Source organism: Hemicordylus capensis, chromosome 1 (assembly GCF_027244095.1).
Source record: "Hemicordylus capensis ecotype Gifberg chromosome 1, rHemCap1.1.pri, whole genome shotgun sequence".
In the NCBI taxonomy this organism is placed as follows: domain Eukaryota; kingdom Metazoa; phylum Chordata; class Lepidosauria; order Squamata; family Cordylidae; genus Hemicordylus; species Hemicordylus capensis.
The window spans coordinates 71,497,481-71,513,304 of record NC_069657.1 but is presented as its reverse complement, the minus strand read 5'-3'; the positions used below and the strand labels follow the sequence as shown (position 1 = coordinate 71,513,304).

The window sequence follows — 15,824 nt, the reverse complement described above, 5'->3', positions numbered from 1 at the left end:
TTTCCAGGCAATATTGATTCATTTTATACTAGTTTCTTGCTGTCTGACCAGAAAGACGAGATATCCCTAAATGTTGCAAAGTTTTGTTTGATTGTGAGTAAAATCAGGCAACAAATGCTACCTTCCGCATAGTGGGCTCAGTAGTGAAAGGGGTGTGAATTATAGTATAGTATAATTCTATTATGCTTACCTACTTGTTCTCTTTGCTTGACTTGTAATGTCTGCCGGTTTATGACCGTATCAATAAAGATTGATTGACCTATGAAAGTGTGATTAGTGTTAACACTTGACAGAAAAAAACCTAGACATTATGTGTAGCAATATAAGCCAGTGGCAGAGACTGGCTTATATTGTTACTTGAATTGAATGGAAGCCATCTGATGTGTCATTCTGGATGTACAATGCATCTCTTGCTTAATTGATCAACGCTAGTAAATCTACAGATGATAATGGAGTAAGGACTATCACAAAATGACATGAAGTAGAGTTCAGACAACAGAAGTGGCATTCATAAAGCTCCTAGCAATAACTAAGTGACCAAAGGTCTACCAGCATCAATACACAGATTAAGAGTAATCACCTCACAAGACCAAGTTTGAGTGGATAGTGATTTCCCACACCAAAATATCTTCCCAATTTCTACCTTTAAACCAAAGGAACTTCATGAATCTGACCATTTAAGCTTAATGTTTCCTTTCCATACTTACATTAGAGTACTGCAGTTTCTTGGCTCCTCATCTTTTGAATCAAATCACAGGACGTTTTCCTGCATAAGACAAAATTAAGAGCTCATAGTCAACACGTCAAGTTTATCAAGATAATAAAAACCAAATCTAAAAGCTTCAGAAGCAACATTTCAGAGAAAAACTAAATCAACCGGTGGGCGGGGGGCACACAAAGGGAGTCATCCAAATGGGGAAATCAACTTTCTAAGAATTATGCTTACAAAATTAAAAACAGACTGAATCCAGATAAGACATAACTACTTATTGTGCAGGGTCGGAACGCAGCAGATGTTTTTGATCTGCTGGTTCTGCATGGGGTCACACTTCCTCTGAAGGAACAGGTATATAGTCTGGGAGTGCTTCTGGAAGGTTGAGACGGTGGTCAGAGGTGTCTGTTTCTCTATGTGGGGCTGCCTTTGTACATAATCCGGAAACTGCAGTTGGTCCAGAATGTGGCAGTCAGGTTGGTATCTGGGTCATCTCCCGAGAGAGCATATTACTCTTATACTAAAAGAGCTACACTGACTACCAATAAGTTTCCAGGCAAAATACAAAGTGCTGTTATAGCCTATAAAGCCCTAAACAGTTTAGGCCCTGGATACTTAAGCGAACCTCTTCGCCATGAGCCCCACAGCTCATTGAGAACATCTGGAGAGGTTTGGCTGCATTTGCAAATGCCTCATGTAGTGATCAGCCACCTCCTCCCTAAAGAGTTAACCAGAAGTGAACCCTGTCCTAACAGGTTGGTGAACTCCAGAACTCAGCCAATCAGCACACCAGGTTGGCGGGACATAGAGAGCCATTGGGAGGAAGGAGAGTTTATTTGTTAGACAATGCTGGGCTGGAGGTGCAGGAAGACACATGCGGCAATCGAGGATGGCTGCAGGAAGATGACTGCAGCTCTTGGTAGATAGAACTGCAAGGGCTTGAATTCTCAACCAGGGTTTGGGTGAGTTCAAGAAAAAGGAAGCCAGGGCTTTGGCTTCAGGAAGTTTAGTCTAGGGAAAGTTTGTTTAATCAGATTTTGTGTTACTTACTGTTTCTTTGGTGTGTGCTTTGTATATCCCTTAAACTGTTCTACCTGTAATGTAACTCAACTAAGAAACACTAGCCTTCGACCATCCAGCCAGGGCGTTGCAAAAAAACCTCTGTAAGCTTTTAAAGGTGCTTTTGTATTTTCCTACATACCTGTTCCTTGCAACTGGGTAACCATGATTTTTAGAGGATTCCACCCCAACAGTGCTTTTTGACATATTCTTGTAACCCACTGAGTATGTTTACCTGTAACTAAAAGGTGAGGAAGCCTCAAACGGAAGCAGTCTGTGGTACTTGAATAAGGCTGGGTTTGGGGTTTTTTTTGTTCTTTTCTTTTACAAGCCTCTCAGAGTGGGTTTTTAACTCAGGAAAGGGGGGGCTAAAAGGGGAATTTCTCTGGTGCAAACAGCTAGCGGTTTTCTCACCATGTGTAGGCTTGCACGTGGGAGATTTTTGTACTTTTCCAATAGCAAAATAAAGAAAATTTCCCCTGGAAATTCCACCCCAAGCCCAGGGAGGTTCAAGCTCTGTAATAGAGAGGGGGGTGGCAGCAACAGCCATTTTTGAACCTACCAGAAATACAGAAGAATTTTTGGAGTAGCCTTTGCCAGTAAGCTCAGCAGGGATGATTCAGCATTTTTCCTTCCCCTCAATGTGAGCTTGCTCTAAGACAAAGGCTATAATCCACTACACCGCATAAGAACAGCCCTGCTGGATCAGGCCCAAGGCCCATCTAGTCCAGCATCCTGTTTCGTACAGTAGCCTACCAGATGCCGCTGGAAGCCACAGGCAGGAGTTGAGGGTGTGCCCTCTCTCCTGCCATTACTCCCCTGCAACTGGTACTCAGAGGCATCTTGCCTTTGAGGCTGGAGGTGGCCCACAGCCCTGCATCTGGTGGCTATTCAGGGATGGACCTTCTCCATTGCTGCCCCAAGGCTCTGGAATGCACTCCCTGCTGAAATAAGAGCCCCCCCATCTCTGACAACTTTTTAAAAGTACCTAAAGAAACATCTCTTCATCCAAGCTTTTTAACTGTACTGTGGTTTTAAACTTTTAAGTGGTTTTCATTTTCAATCTGTTTTATATTGTTGTAAAACACCCAGAGACAGAAGTTTGAGGCAGCCTACAAATTTGAAAAATAAACAAATTAAAGGGGGTGGGTGGGGGAGGCAACATATGAAGAAAGAGTAAGCTTAGAACTAGCCTTAACTTAAAGATACAAGAGTAAATGAACAGATGGTGTAGTAGTAACTAAAAAGGGAACTGGATCTGGGGGATGTGGTGGGGTTAACTCAAGAAAGGAGCAACATCAGAAGAACATGAAGAAGAAGAAACTGGAGAACGCAGTTTAGGATGAGAACATCGGATAGATATGAGTAGTAAGATACTTGGCAGAAAATGGAGCAGATGTGCAGGAGGAATTCCTCCTCTAGGTATCCAGGGTGGATAAAACTCAAAGATTTTTTTAAGGTCAGTTTATTTAAACTGGATTTTTTGGAAAATGTAAACAAAATACAAAATTTACCAGGTAAAGAACATGATTAAAATTAAATCGCATCACAACCATGTTACACCTACACCTAAAAATGAACCAATGGCTCTCACACACACTAATCAGACGTGGACATTCATTTAAGTTTCATCTCAAGAAAATGATTCTAGTCTGCCCAGCAACTATCAGCCCTTGCTTCTGGAAATTTCTGGGATTTTAGTTGGTTTCTAAGCAGAGTAAAGTCACATGTGCAAGGACCTAAGCTGGACAGTAGGGCTGTTTGTGGTGGGGCTGGGCCAAGGCAGAGGAGTTAGTTCAGACAGACACAATGAAGGAAAGGAGATGGAGTAGCAAGAATTATTAAAATGAATTAAGAGTTTCATGAACAGCCTAGGCAACTTAGGAGACTGCTGCAATCGCAAATGTGAAACGTTTATAGCACATTTCAGCTTATATAGTTTAATAAAATATAACTGCGATTTTGCTAGTGTGGTTTCCTTCTTACCATTCCTTATACACTGCCACAGCTTGAAACAGATAGCTATAACATAAAAAACCTAGTATGTGTTTTTCCTCAATTAGTAAAAATCAAGGTATCTTTAAAAAATCATTTAAAGTGTACCTTCCTAGATATTGCAAATGCTCTACTGAACTGAAAATTAATGTGTTCCAGTGATCAGATTTCCACCATTGTTTAAGAAATGTGAAGCAGTTCAGTGGGAAACTGAATTTTAATCACTGCTTTATATAGGTTTCTGTCTTGGTAATTTAGATAAGCAACTTCGGGACCGGGTTGTCTAGTGCAGCTCAGGAGTTCATAGTGGCCATGACAACTATGGGCCTATCCCAAGTGGTCTCTGGACCGACACATGTTGCTGGTCATACTCTTGATCTTTCATTCTGATCAGGGTGGTGTTCCGTGGGTGGGAACTCCTGTGATTTCCCCATTGTCATGGACGGACCACCATCTGGCTAAGGTCGGACTCGCAGTTGTGTCCCACCTCTGCAGGGGTGAGGGACCTATTAGAATAGTCCGTCCAAAAAGGTTAGTGGATCCAATAGGATTCCAAAAAGCCTTGGAAGGATTTAATGTTGGCCCTGCTGGCAATCTGGTTGATGCCCTGGTGGAGAATTGGAATTATCAGGGAAATTATCATTACCAGGGCAGTAGACATGATTGCTCCTAAGTGTCCTCTCTGACCCGCTTCAAAAATGGCTCCTTGGTATACGGGAGATCTGCGGGAGCTGAAGCGGCAAGGTAGACGACTGGAGCACAAGTGGATGAAGACTTGACTCGAATCCGACAGACTGCGACATAGAGCACATTTAAAGATCTATGCTCTGGCTATACATGCAGCAAAGAAGTGTTTCTTTTCTGCCCATATTGCTTCCACAGGCTCTCGTCCAGCGGAGCTATACAGGGTTGTGAGGGGGCTAGTAGGGCCCTGAATCCGAATGTGGAACCATCAGTTACCTGCTGTGACGCTTTTAATGAGTTTTTTGTGGACAAAGTCTCTCGTATTCGGGTCAATCTAGATCTAGATTTAGACTCCACAGTTATCGCAGTGTCAGATGCGAGGTATCCAGCAACTCCTCGTGTGGTTAGACTGGATCAATTTCAGTTTGTGACTCCTGAGCATGTGGACAAGCTGCTTGGAACGGTGCGTCCTACCACCTGTCTGCTTGATCCTTGCCCAACGTGGCTTATACTATCTGGCATGGGGATTGTTGTGGAGAGCCTGGTGGCAATTATAAATACCTCTCTGAGGGAGGGCAGGATGCAATTATTAGACCTATTCTTAAGAAGCCTGCCTTCGACCCCTCGGAGTTTAATAGCTACAGGCCTGTCTCCAACCTCCCATGTTTGGGCAAGGTGATTGAGAAGGTGGTGGCCTCCTAGCTCCAGGCCGTCTTGGAGGAAACTGACTGTCCTATTTCAAACTGGTTTTTGGACAGGCTATGGGGTGGAGACTGCCTTGGTCAGCCTGATGGATGATCTCCAATTGGGAAATGACAGAGGAAGTGTGACTGTTGGTCCTTTTGGATCAACCATAGTATCCTTCTGGAACGTCTGAGGGAGTTGGGGGTAGGAGGCACTGCTTTGCAGTGGTTCCGCTCCTACCTTTCTGGCAGATTCCAGATGGTGTCGCTTGGAGACTGTTGCTCTTCAAAATCTGAGCTTTTATATGGGGGCCCTCAGGCTCCATACTGTCTCCAATGCTTTTTAATATCTACATGAAACCATTGGGAGAGATCATCCAGAGATTTGGTGCTGGGTGTTATCAGTAAGCTGATGACACCCAAATCTATTTCTCCATGTCAACATCATCAGGAGAAGGCATATCCTCCCTGAATGCCTGCTTGGAAGCAGTAATGGGCTGGATGAGGGATAACAAACTGAGACTGAATCCAGACAAGACGGAGGTACTTATTGTGCGGGGTTATCACTCGGGAAGCGATACTGATCTACCTGTTCTAGATGGGGTCACACGTCCTCAGAAGGAACAGGTACACAGTCTGGGAGTGCTTCAGGATCCACACCTTTCCCTGGTTCCCCAGGTTGAGGCAGTGGACAGAAGTGCTTTCTATCAGCTTCGGTTGATACACCAGCTGCGTCCGTTTCTTGAGGTTCATGATCTCAAAACAGTAGTACACTTGCTGGTAACCTCCAGACTTGATTACTGCAATGCGCTCTATGTGGGGCTGCCTTTGTACGTAGCCCGGAAACTACAATTAGTACAAAATGTGGCAGCCAGGTTGGTCTCCGAGTCATCTCAAAGAGACCGTATTACGCCTATATTACAGGAGTTACACTGGCTGCCAATAAGTTTCCGGGCAAAATATAAAGTGCTGGTTATAACCTATAAAACCCTAAACAGCTTAGGCCCATGGTACTTAAGAGAGCATCGTCTTCTGCATGATCCCCATTGGCCACTGCATACATCAGGGGAGGCTCGTCTGTGGTTACCTTCATGTCATCTGGTGGCCACCCAGGGACGGGCCTTCTCTGTTGTCGCCTCGGGACTTTGGAACGCGCTTCCCATGGGAATAAGAGTCTCCCCATCTTTAGCGGCTTTTAAAAAGTGTCTAAAGGCTCGTCTTTTTACCCAAGCCTTTTAGCTTTTTAACTTTAAATTTTGGATTGTTTATTGATTTGTTTTAAACTGTTTTTAGTATTTAATTGATTTTAATGTTTTGTTTTTGTTTGTTGTGAACTGCCCTGAGACCTTGGATCAGCGTGGTATAAAAATGCACTAATAAATAAATAAATATAATAAAATGCCTCAATTTAAATCAATCCATCCTGTCTGGATCCCAATCATTCAAGGCTTTAAAAGGCCAAAAGCAACACTTTGCTCAGAAGTGACAAGGAGCCAGTGCAGCCATTTTTAAAATGACAAGCTATGTCCCATTTGCATGTTCCCAGTTAGTGTGGAATATACTGTCTAGATCAGGCCTTAAATAACTTTCTTTGGATCTAGGAGCCAGTCAAAGATTTGAGCAGCAGACAATGGACACTGATAGAATTACTAAACTTAGTGATGGACACTGTCGAGGGGGAAGGTAAATAGGTTTCTCTTTACCCCCTTTACAAGTAACATAGTAAAGAAAGAAGGCTGGCCGGGGCAAATAAAGATTTTATCAAATAACTACCTCTGAATATCCTAGTCTAGACAGCACAGTCAAATTTTTAAGCACCATGGTGCTTAAAAATTTAACCATAGTGTCTACATTAGTATATTCAGAGGTAGAGTGGGATTTGTCAAGCCCTGGTTTAGATAACTAACTACAATTTCTAAGCAGTATTTAAAAGCATTCCATACACTGTAGTAATCCAAAGATATTACCAGAACACAGACAGTTGTGGCTAGGCTTTTTCTGTTCAGGAGAGGCCACCAGTGGTAAAAGACCATATTATGCCTGTTTTAAAACAACTGCATTGGCTGCCAAGAGGTTTCTGGGCAAAACACAAAGTGCTAATAATTACCTTTAATGCCCTAAACAGCTTAGGACCAAGTTACTTGGGAGAATGGCTTCTTCTGCACGATCCCTACCGTACATTAAGATCATTGAGAGATGTCCATCTCTGGATGCCACCAGCTCATCTGGTGGTAATTCAGGAATGGGCCTTCGCTGTAGTTGCTCCAGGCGTGTGGAATGCGCTCCCTATAGACATTCGTGATTTAACATCTTTCCCAACTTTTAAAAGCCCTTAAGACACATTTTTTTAGCCTAGCATTTAGTAATCTTTGAATGTTTTAAATTGTTGTTTTAACAGCTTGTTCAATTTTGTTTTTGCTATGTTCTTTTTGTGAACCACCTAGAGCCTTTGGAATCAGGTGATATATTAAATAATAATAATCAGCTCCATGGAAGACACTTACCTCCTGCTCTGTGGCTGAACAGAGGTTTCATTTATCACCAACATTTGCCTCTAGCTTTCTGGTAATGCAGTGTTCTTGTTCTGACTGCAAATCAAGATGATGCGTGCATAGTCCTAGTGGGTACAGCGGGGGGGGGGGGAACACACACGTTCAGGCTATTCAAAAGAGTTCTTACATATTCTTCTTTCCCTCCTTGCAACTGCTGAAAATCTCTATGCTCTATGCTCTAGTGTTTGCCTAGTATTGTACCAAGTCTCAAACAATACAGTTTGAGCAAGCCTCTGACCCAAAACTTTTAGCCCTCTAAGCACTTTGAATGTAAAGTCTGCTAGCTGAGCAGATGGTTAATGCTGTTTTTACCTAACATTCTTGTCTATCACACTGATTCTTTGCTTAGTGATTTTGCTATTCCCCAAGCATTCTAAGCATCACACTCCAACATCCCAATTCACACCATTACTTGCAGCTATAACCCTCAGTTACACTGAAATCAAGCTTCCAAGCAAGTGTGCCATGGATCATAGTGGTTCAAACAAATATCAACACACATCTTTATATGGAAATAAGTTCAGTAGTTTTCAAGACAACATCTATGAAATTAATCTTAATAAAATGAGGAGATTTAGAGCCTCTTCAGCAGTACATCCCAAATGCATTGGGATACAAGCATGTTTCCACTGGAATGTTTCCACTGTGTGTTTTCTGCAACTTTTCTTCACACCTTGTGCATTTATTGTTGAACAGTGGTGTACGACCAACATAAACAGTGCTCATCTCCAAGCAAAATCGAATATGCTTAGCCCTCACTAAGAATAGTGAGAACTGCAATAAATGCATTTTTCATTCATGCTCTGTATTCTTTCCCCAACAGAAACCTATTAAGAACTTAACAGATGCCTTGCTGGATCAGGCCCAAAGCCTATCTCATCCAGCATTCCGTTTCCCACAGTGGCCCATCAGATGCCTCTCAGAAGCACACAGGCAAGAGGTGAGGGCATACCCTCTCTTTTGCTGTTGCTCCCCTGCAACTGGTATTTAGAGGCATTCTGCCTCTGAGGCTGGCCTATAGCCACCAGACTAGTAGAAGGAAAAGAGGAGATAAAGTTTTCCAAAACCCACATTCTTGGTTAAATAGTGGAATGTCTTCAGACTGATATGACTAGGGAATCTGCAATTTTTGCTTGAATCTCACTGAAGGAGGAGGACTAGAGTCAGGCCTCAAGAATGCAAAGCTGACAATCATAGCAGAAGAATAATGGATAATCTAAGAGCAGGGCTGCTTCATTGTACAGAGATTACACGAACTCACACATGCCTTGTATACATAAACCAAAGCCTTCTGGTCCTAATTCTTCTCCTCCTCCTGCACTGCGGAATATTTCCAAAGGCAAGGAAGAATCAGCACCTTCAGAAAGATGCAGCCCTTCAGGTTTGCTGCAATTTCTAACTACATATTATGAAGACTGTCCTTACAGTCTCACATTACCCTACACATTCCTTTATGTTTTGAAATAAAACTGTAATCACCACACCACTCAATTAATATTAAATGCATATGGACGTGATATTTAAGTTCTCTCACAATTATCATTATCAGTTAAAGTAACTGAAGCTTTTACATAATAAAAGCATGAATGGGGGGGCAAGGCTAAACTGCTTCAGTCACATTCACAGAGTTTCCAAAACAAATTAAGTCGGATTTTTTTCCATTATGCCGAGGATCTGCAACTCATGTAGATACTCATAGAAGATCCAGGAGCATCACATTTTGCAGATTAAGGAATGATATTGGAAATACAGTATTTTAAGATACCTAAAAATCAGTATGCATTTCTGAAACCATTGCAACATTCAACAAACAGGCTGCCTACTCACCAGTTTTATAGGATTCCCTTCCGCTTTACCCAATCAGCATTCAAATAGCTGACATTCATTTATCATTGATGCAAAAATCTAGTTATGTAAAGGGGGGCAGACTTTTATGATGCAAATAATTTCCATAACAGCTGTTCCTCATTTACAAAATTCAAGTGATTTTTATTCAAAAATAAGACTGATAAAAATCTAGATCTCTGTGTTGCTACTCCGTAACAGAAAATAGAATTAACACTTCTTTAAGATTAGCTGTACTTTGCAATGGACAAACCAGGAGATGACACATTTCATAGCAACTACAGTGACACACCACCGTCACACAATTTTATTCTGCTATTTCTAGACTAAGAACCACAGGGAATCTAGCAGAACAATTTCCACAATTAGTCTCAGTTGTAGATACTACAAGAGAAACTCAATAGCAATTGCAGTTTCATTTACAGTTAGATTTGGGATACATTCACACAAGCACAGGAATACTAGTTCAAGTGTTAACCAGGGTAGCTGAGCCCTGCAGGGCCGATTGTGAGAACCCAGATTTTCTCAACAATCCTGATCAAACTGCTGTTAACCTGCATTTATCCAAGACAGATAACAATTATACATGGATGTTAACCTCAGAGGTTTAACTAGGATTGCCCAGAAATTCTGGTTCTTACAATCAACTCTGCAGAAATCACCTATCCTGGATAACTAAAATCACTATGATTTTTATTTATTTATTCGATTTCTATATCGCCCTTCCAAAAATGGCTCAGGGTGGTTTACACAGAGAAATAACAAATAAATAAGATGGATCCCTGTCCCCAAAGGGCTCACAATCTAAAAGGAAACATAAGATAGACACCAGCAACAGTCACTGGAAGTACTATACTGGGGGTGGATAGGGCCAGTTACTCTCCCCCTGCTAAATAGAGAATCTCCATGTTAAAAGGTGCCTCTTTGCCAAGTTAGCAGGGGTTTATGAGCAGAGCCTTCTATACTTGGTGAATTTAATTTGCAGAAAGATCCTCTGCAGAGGAGACATCCAGGTGCTAGGGTCACATGGCTGGCATAACATTATGGTTTTGAAGTAGGACCCAACCTCAACACAGCATCCACCAGATCTGCAAAATGGCATCTATGGCACCCTGCCAAAGATGGCAAAGATGACAGGATGGGTTAGAAGTAAGAAAAGACCAAGGAATAGCAGTTTATAGTGCTTTCAGCTCGATCATGGCCACAAAGACCCAAAAAAACCTATTTCGATTTTGCTTTGTAGTAAGTTCTTCTTTCCTGGCAAGAAAGGCATAGAGAGCCAGTTCTACTTCCCAGCTTTACCATGGATAGAATATCACAGCACCAACATAACACACTGTACTGCTGCAGCTGGATAGACTCAGACTGCCTGTTTTGAGATATGCATGCCAAAACTGCATATGGGTGTATGCAGGTGTATCTTTTAAAGTCTTCCATTTCTTTTGTATACTGGTCGAGACATGGACTAGGACAGTGAAGATTCAGATTCAAGTCTCTGTTCAACCATGAAGCTCACTGGGTGACTTTGGACCAATAACTTATCTGAGATCTCTCAGCCCAACTGTTGTGACCCAGGTCACCCCGAATTAGACGAGTTGAGGGTCCAAAAAAGGCCAGGCCCAGGCCTAGGCCTGTGTCTGAAATCATCATTTCAGTGAAAGACTCCCTGATGCCAGGCATTAGTGAACTCATGAGTTTGAAAGGGTTAATTCCTGGGGGAAATGCCAGATTGCCTGTCCTGTGTTACAACTGTGAGTTGTCTTGGGGAAAGTAGGAGTAATCCTATTTTTCATGCAGCTTGTTATGTTTTGCTGTAATTGTCACCACTGATTTCTTGTTTCACATATATTCCCATGCAATCACTTTGGAATGATTTTAGAAATGCATACTAAGAATATTTACATACACAAACAAGTTCTTTAGATTAATATCTCTCACACATACAGGATTAGTGTTATTCTCTTGATATGTTTTTGACTTCCTAACACATCTCTGAGGCAGAGAATTCAAGCTTAAGTTTTGTTCACACAGCAGAGACAAATCTGCAAAGCTCTGAGATGCAGATTGTCTTGAGAACACAAGAAGAACAATTCATCCCTGATAAGACTGCAGCACAACCCAGCTCTGACAACCAGTTGTCATGAGTGAGCAACTTTTTCTGACTTTTTAGGTGCATGACGGATATTGCTTGTTTTTGAGAGAACTTTATGTCAATATCCAAGGATCAAAATGCCTAGAAGAACTTGGCTTTTTGAACATGGCTTCAGCAAAAAGGCAAAGAGTTGCTCATTCTGAGAGCTTGCTGTCTAGCTGCATGGCAAAAGGCAGGAGCTTCCTCTGATAGACAAGAGATTGCTTGTAGCTTCTGCAGCGGGGCAAATAAGCTGAGATTACTCTATTTTTATTTGCAAACCAGCATGCCTGTTTGAAGCCTGACTGCTCCACACGAGCATTGAACCCAAGCGACGTCTACACCTATGGGCCACGAGACTTGGAAATATGCCTTCTTGGAAGCCAATCCAGCCTTTGCCCCTCACCCCCTTCCTCCCTACTAAAACTCTGGCATTCTGCCACCCCAGCTCCTAAGCACCCCACCCCCAATCTCTTCTTTCCATTCTCTCTATCCTTTGTTAGGTTACTACTTAGTTAACACTCAAACAACATGCAACCAACATATTCATGAGTTAAGAAATACTACACTTCACTGGGAAACATTACTGATTTGCTTGATTGCACCACTGAGAAACCTGAGTGATCTTATTGACCTGTTTGACTTACCTGATCAGCACCATCGCCTTAATAAAGTTCACTGAAACTTTATAAGTATGTCTGTCTTCCATCCTACATGCATTTCCAGATCATACATGGCTGATCATACATCAAAGAACTATGCCAGCTTGTGGTTAGAGTGAACAAGCCTTAGTCTCATTGCTAGCTCCAGAGCATACATACAGTGTGAATCAGGTTTGGCTCACAACATAACCTACCTTAAAGAGTTGTTGAGAGGATAAAAGAGAACCTTGTAAATTTTCCTGAGCTCCTTGAAGAAAACCCAAGATAAAAGTAAAAGTACATAAATAAAATAAGGGGTGGGGGAGCAGGCTTGAACATGGGTACACACAATATTTTAAAGCATGAGAGCAAGCAGCTCTGGGAAAAACCATTCTCCAGAATTGAACGTATACATATTGTTTGGCTTGATAAAGACATTGTTGTATGCAGCAGGGAAAAATGACACTCCCTGGCAACTCTCCATATCTTTCTAAAAGGGTCAGATTGCACCAAATTTACCCACTCAGAAAAAGCACTGGCACAGCCCCTAGAGCATTTCTCCGGACACCAGGTTTCTACAGGCAGTGAAGAACATGCACTTGCATTCCAAAGCAGCACAATAAGAGTAAAGTTGTGCCCTCAAGTCGGTGTCGACTCTTTGCGACCACAGAGCCCTGTAGTTTTATTTGGTAGAATACAGGAGGAATTTACCATTGCCTTCTCCCTGCAGTGTGAGATGACTTTCAGCACCTTCCTGTATCGCTGCTGCCTAATATAGGTGTTTCTGATATTCTGGGAAACATACCAGCGGGGATTCAAACCAGAACCTCTTGCCCACTAGGCAAGTCATTTCCCCACTGCACCATTAGGTGGCTACAATAAGAGTAGCATGCATTTTTTTCTGAACACATGTACTCAGAGCTTGGTCAAAGGGGATACATTTTCAGAGCCTTGCCATAGATCCACACACAGATTTGTTATATTTCATCTTAATAGATGACAACAGGAGTACAGCATCTAACTTTTAGCAGGCTCTGATTCTCAAAAGCTTATATATTAATAGGTTTTAAAATGCAATATAATTTTGTTGTTTTTGTTGCAATAAACTAACAATGTTACCTCTCTGGAAGTTCTCTTTTTCATAAGTTACAATAAGACTACCAAAAAATTACAACAAAAAAAACCTACACAAAGACCACTTAAGTTTTGTTTCAGGATAAAATCTCTCTCTCATAACTCTAATAGTTGGGTTTTACAGGCTAAAACATCACCATAATGCTTCAGCAGGAGCCGAGAGTCATCCAGAAATGTGCAATGACTAATCCCATGTCTGAAATTTTCAACAAAGTTCTTCAGCAGGATCAAAGGGGAAAGCAGAACCAAAATAAACAGTATTGGGCTCTTGCATAAAACTCACATTCATTTGTCAAGGTGAACAAATACAGCTTCCAAGTTTAGAGAGTGAAAGAAGCAGCAGCTTGACTGCACTTTCAACTGACTGGCACTTGGAACCAGAGCTCTGATATTCCTTCACATCTCCCTCTTTTCTATTCAAGTCACTCTAGCAGCTGAACAAACAAAAATTTTTTTGTGTGTATATATATATGTGTGTGTGTGTATGTGTATGTATATATATATATATATATATATGCATGCAATATCTACTTCAAAAGAGGCAGCTGCTCTCTGAGCATTTAGTATATGGCAATGAATAGCGCATATAAATTAAAGTATTCAGAATATGTTCTACAGCCATCTGCTTTAGCTCAATAACTAGGCTACCCTACATTAGATCTGCCAACTCCTTCACACATCACGTTTCAGTGCCCCCCCCCGGGGTTAATCACAATTTGTTTCATTACAGATGAGCTCAACTTCCCTAGTTCTGCCTTCTTATGCCCAGACTAAGCAAGCAGTATGCCTACCACGGTTACAGAAAGCTTCATAGCTGCAAAGAACAGCAGACGAAAGGGAAAAAGAAATTTGGCTGGAAAAACAGAGAACCACCGAGTTATTTAAGTAGCTTGGGGAAACACATGCGAATATTAACAGGATAGCCCAAGGCTTCCTAAGAAGACCAGGTCTATTTCCAGCACATAAAGGCTCTCAGCAACCGGGGCCTGTAACTAGCATGGGAAATCAAGCAGCCACAAGCTCAACCCCCAAAAGAGGTCACATAGTCCGACCCCTGTTCAGAGAGGAAGGGGGAAATAAAACGACATTAGGCCCGGTGCATTGACGGTTTTGCGGCTTCCAGGGCGGAGGCAAGCTAAATGCCCTGACCGGCATATTAAACAGAGATGGAAGGAGAAACGGGAACGTAGGTACCGCCTGTGGCGAAAGAGCTCTTGAGCCTAAAACACCCGGACTTGACCCAATCATGGGGCACAGAACTGAGGCGGGCACACGCAGAGACTTGGCCCCTGGCCCAATCAGCAAGCGGATAGAGAAAGCGTAGCCACATTGCGTTCCCCTCTCCGAGTCAGTCGCAAACCGTCTAATACCCCTTCTACCTTTTCCTTAAGAGATCTTGAATCCGCTACCTTTTACCTCAGCGGAGGCCCCCGGGCCGCAGCCCGCAGCTGCCGCTTCACTTCTTCCTCTCACTCCGCCATCTTCCCCTCCTTAGCCCGGCCACCCAATGGGGGGCCCTCGCGGAGCAACCGGACGAGAGCCCCTCCCACCGAGGCTCCCTCCTATTGGGTTGTGCGCCTATCATTCACTTCTCCGCTTTGGAGCGTTATTGGGCATCGGCTCCAGCCTCAAACGAGCTCTGAAAGGGCGGCCGCCGGATTTTCCGGCCTGATTGGCAAGGAGCGAAATCTAACTTTGAGACGTGATTGGCTAATCTTGCGGTAGTACTCGCCTTCTCTCTCGGTGGTTTCTCTGCGGTGTTGTGGGGCGGAGGTTGGACTCGGCGGCGATCGTTTTTGGGCCAGGAGCAAAGAACCACACATGGTGGAGGGAGTGGATACATTATTTGTAGCAAAAATCGTGGCGACATCGATAGGGTTGCCAGCGGTAACTTTTGTTTGTTAATGTTATGTCTCTTGTCTAAAGAACCCAGAGCGGTGCATATACTTCTCCCGTCTCAGTTGATCCTTACCTTGCAACAATCCTGTGAGGTGGGTTAGAATGACTGGCTCACGCTCGCCCAGGAACTTCATGAGACCGAGCGACGCATTCGAACCTGAGTGGACCGCTCAGGTGATGCAAGCAAGTCCGGTACTGCATCCGCTCACACATGTTTAAGGGAGCGGGGTGCTCGTCCAACTCAAGCCTTCCGTCCTAAACACACTTACGTGGGATTGTTTCCCATTGCCAGCTCGATCTCTGATCGGCCTTCCTAGACGGCTGGAGAGAATAAACACCACAGGGAATGTGCGTTCAGTCCCTCCTTGTTAGATTACCAGAAACAGCAGGAGGCTAGCCCCTTAGGACCTACAGTCGGGTGGATCACACCTTATATTTAACATATTTGTATACCGCCCAAAACGCATCTAATTTGGTTTTAGGTGTGAT

General features: G+C 42.9%; 1 long non-coding RNA gene across 3 annotated transcripts in view; it reads right to left on the bottom strand.

The window, feature by feature from the left end:
* Positions 1-15,029, bottom strand: part of LOC128340563 (uncharacterized) — a 28,930-nt gene extending 13,901 nt beyond the window's left edge. The window contains exons 1-3 of one of the 3 annotated variants that reach the window (XR_008313798.1): positions 14,853-15,029; positions 7,638-7,750; positions 708-766 (exon numbers count right to left, since the gene is read on the bottom strand). This is a non-coding gene — a long non-coding RNA (uncharacterized LOC128340563). Of the gene's footprint in view, positions 1-707; positions 767-7,637; positions 7,751-14,845 lie in introns of all 3 variants that reach the window. The other 2 variants (XR_008313797.1, XR_008313796.1) reach the window with 2 other exon arrangements.
* Positions 15,030-15,824: the final 795 nt, after the last annotated feature.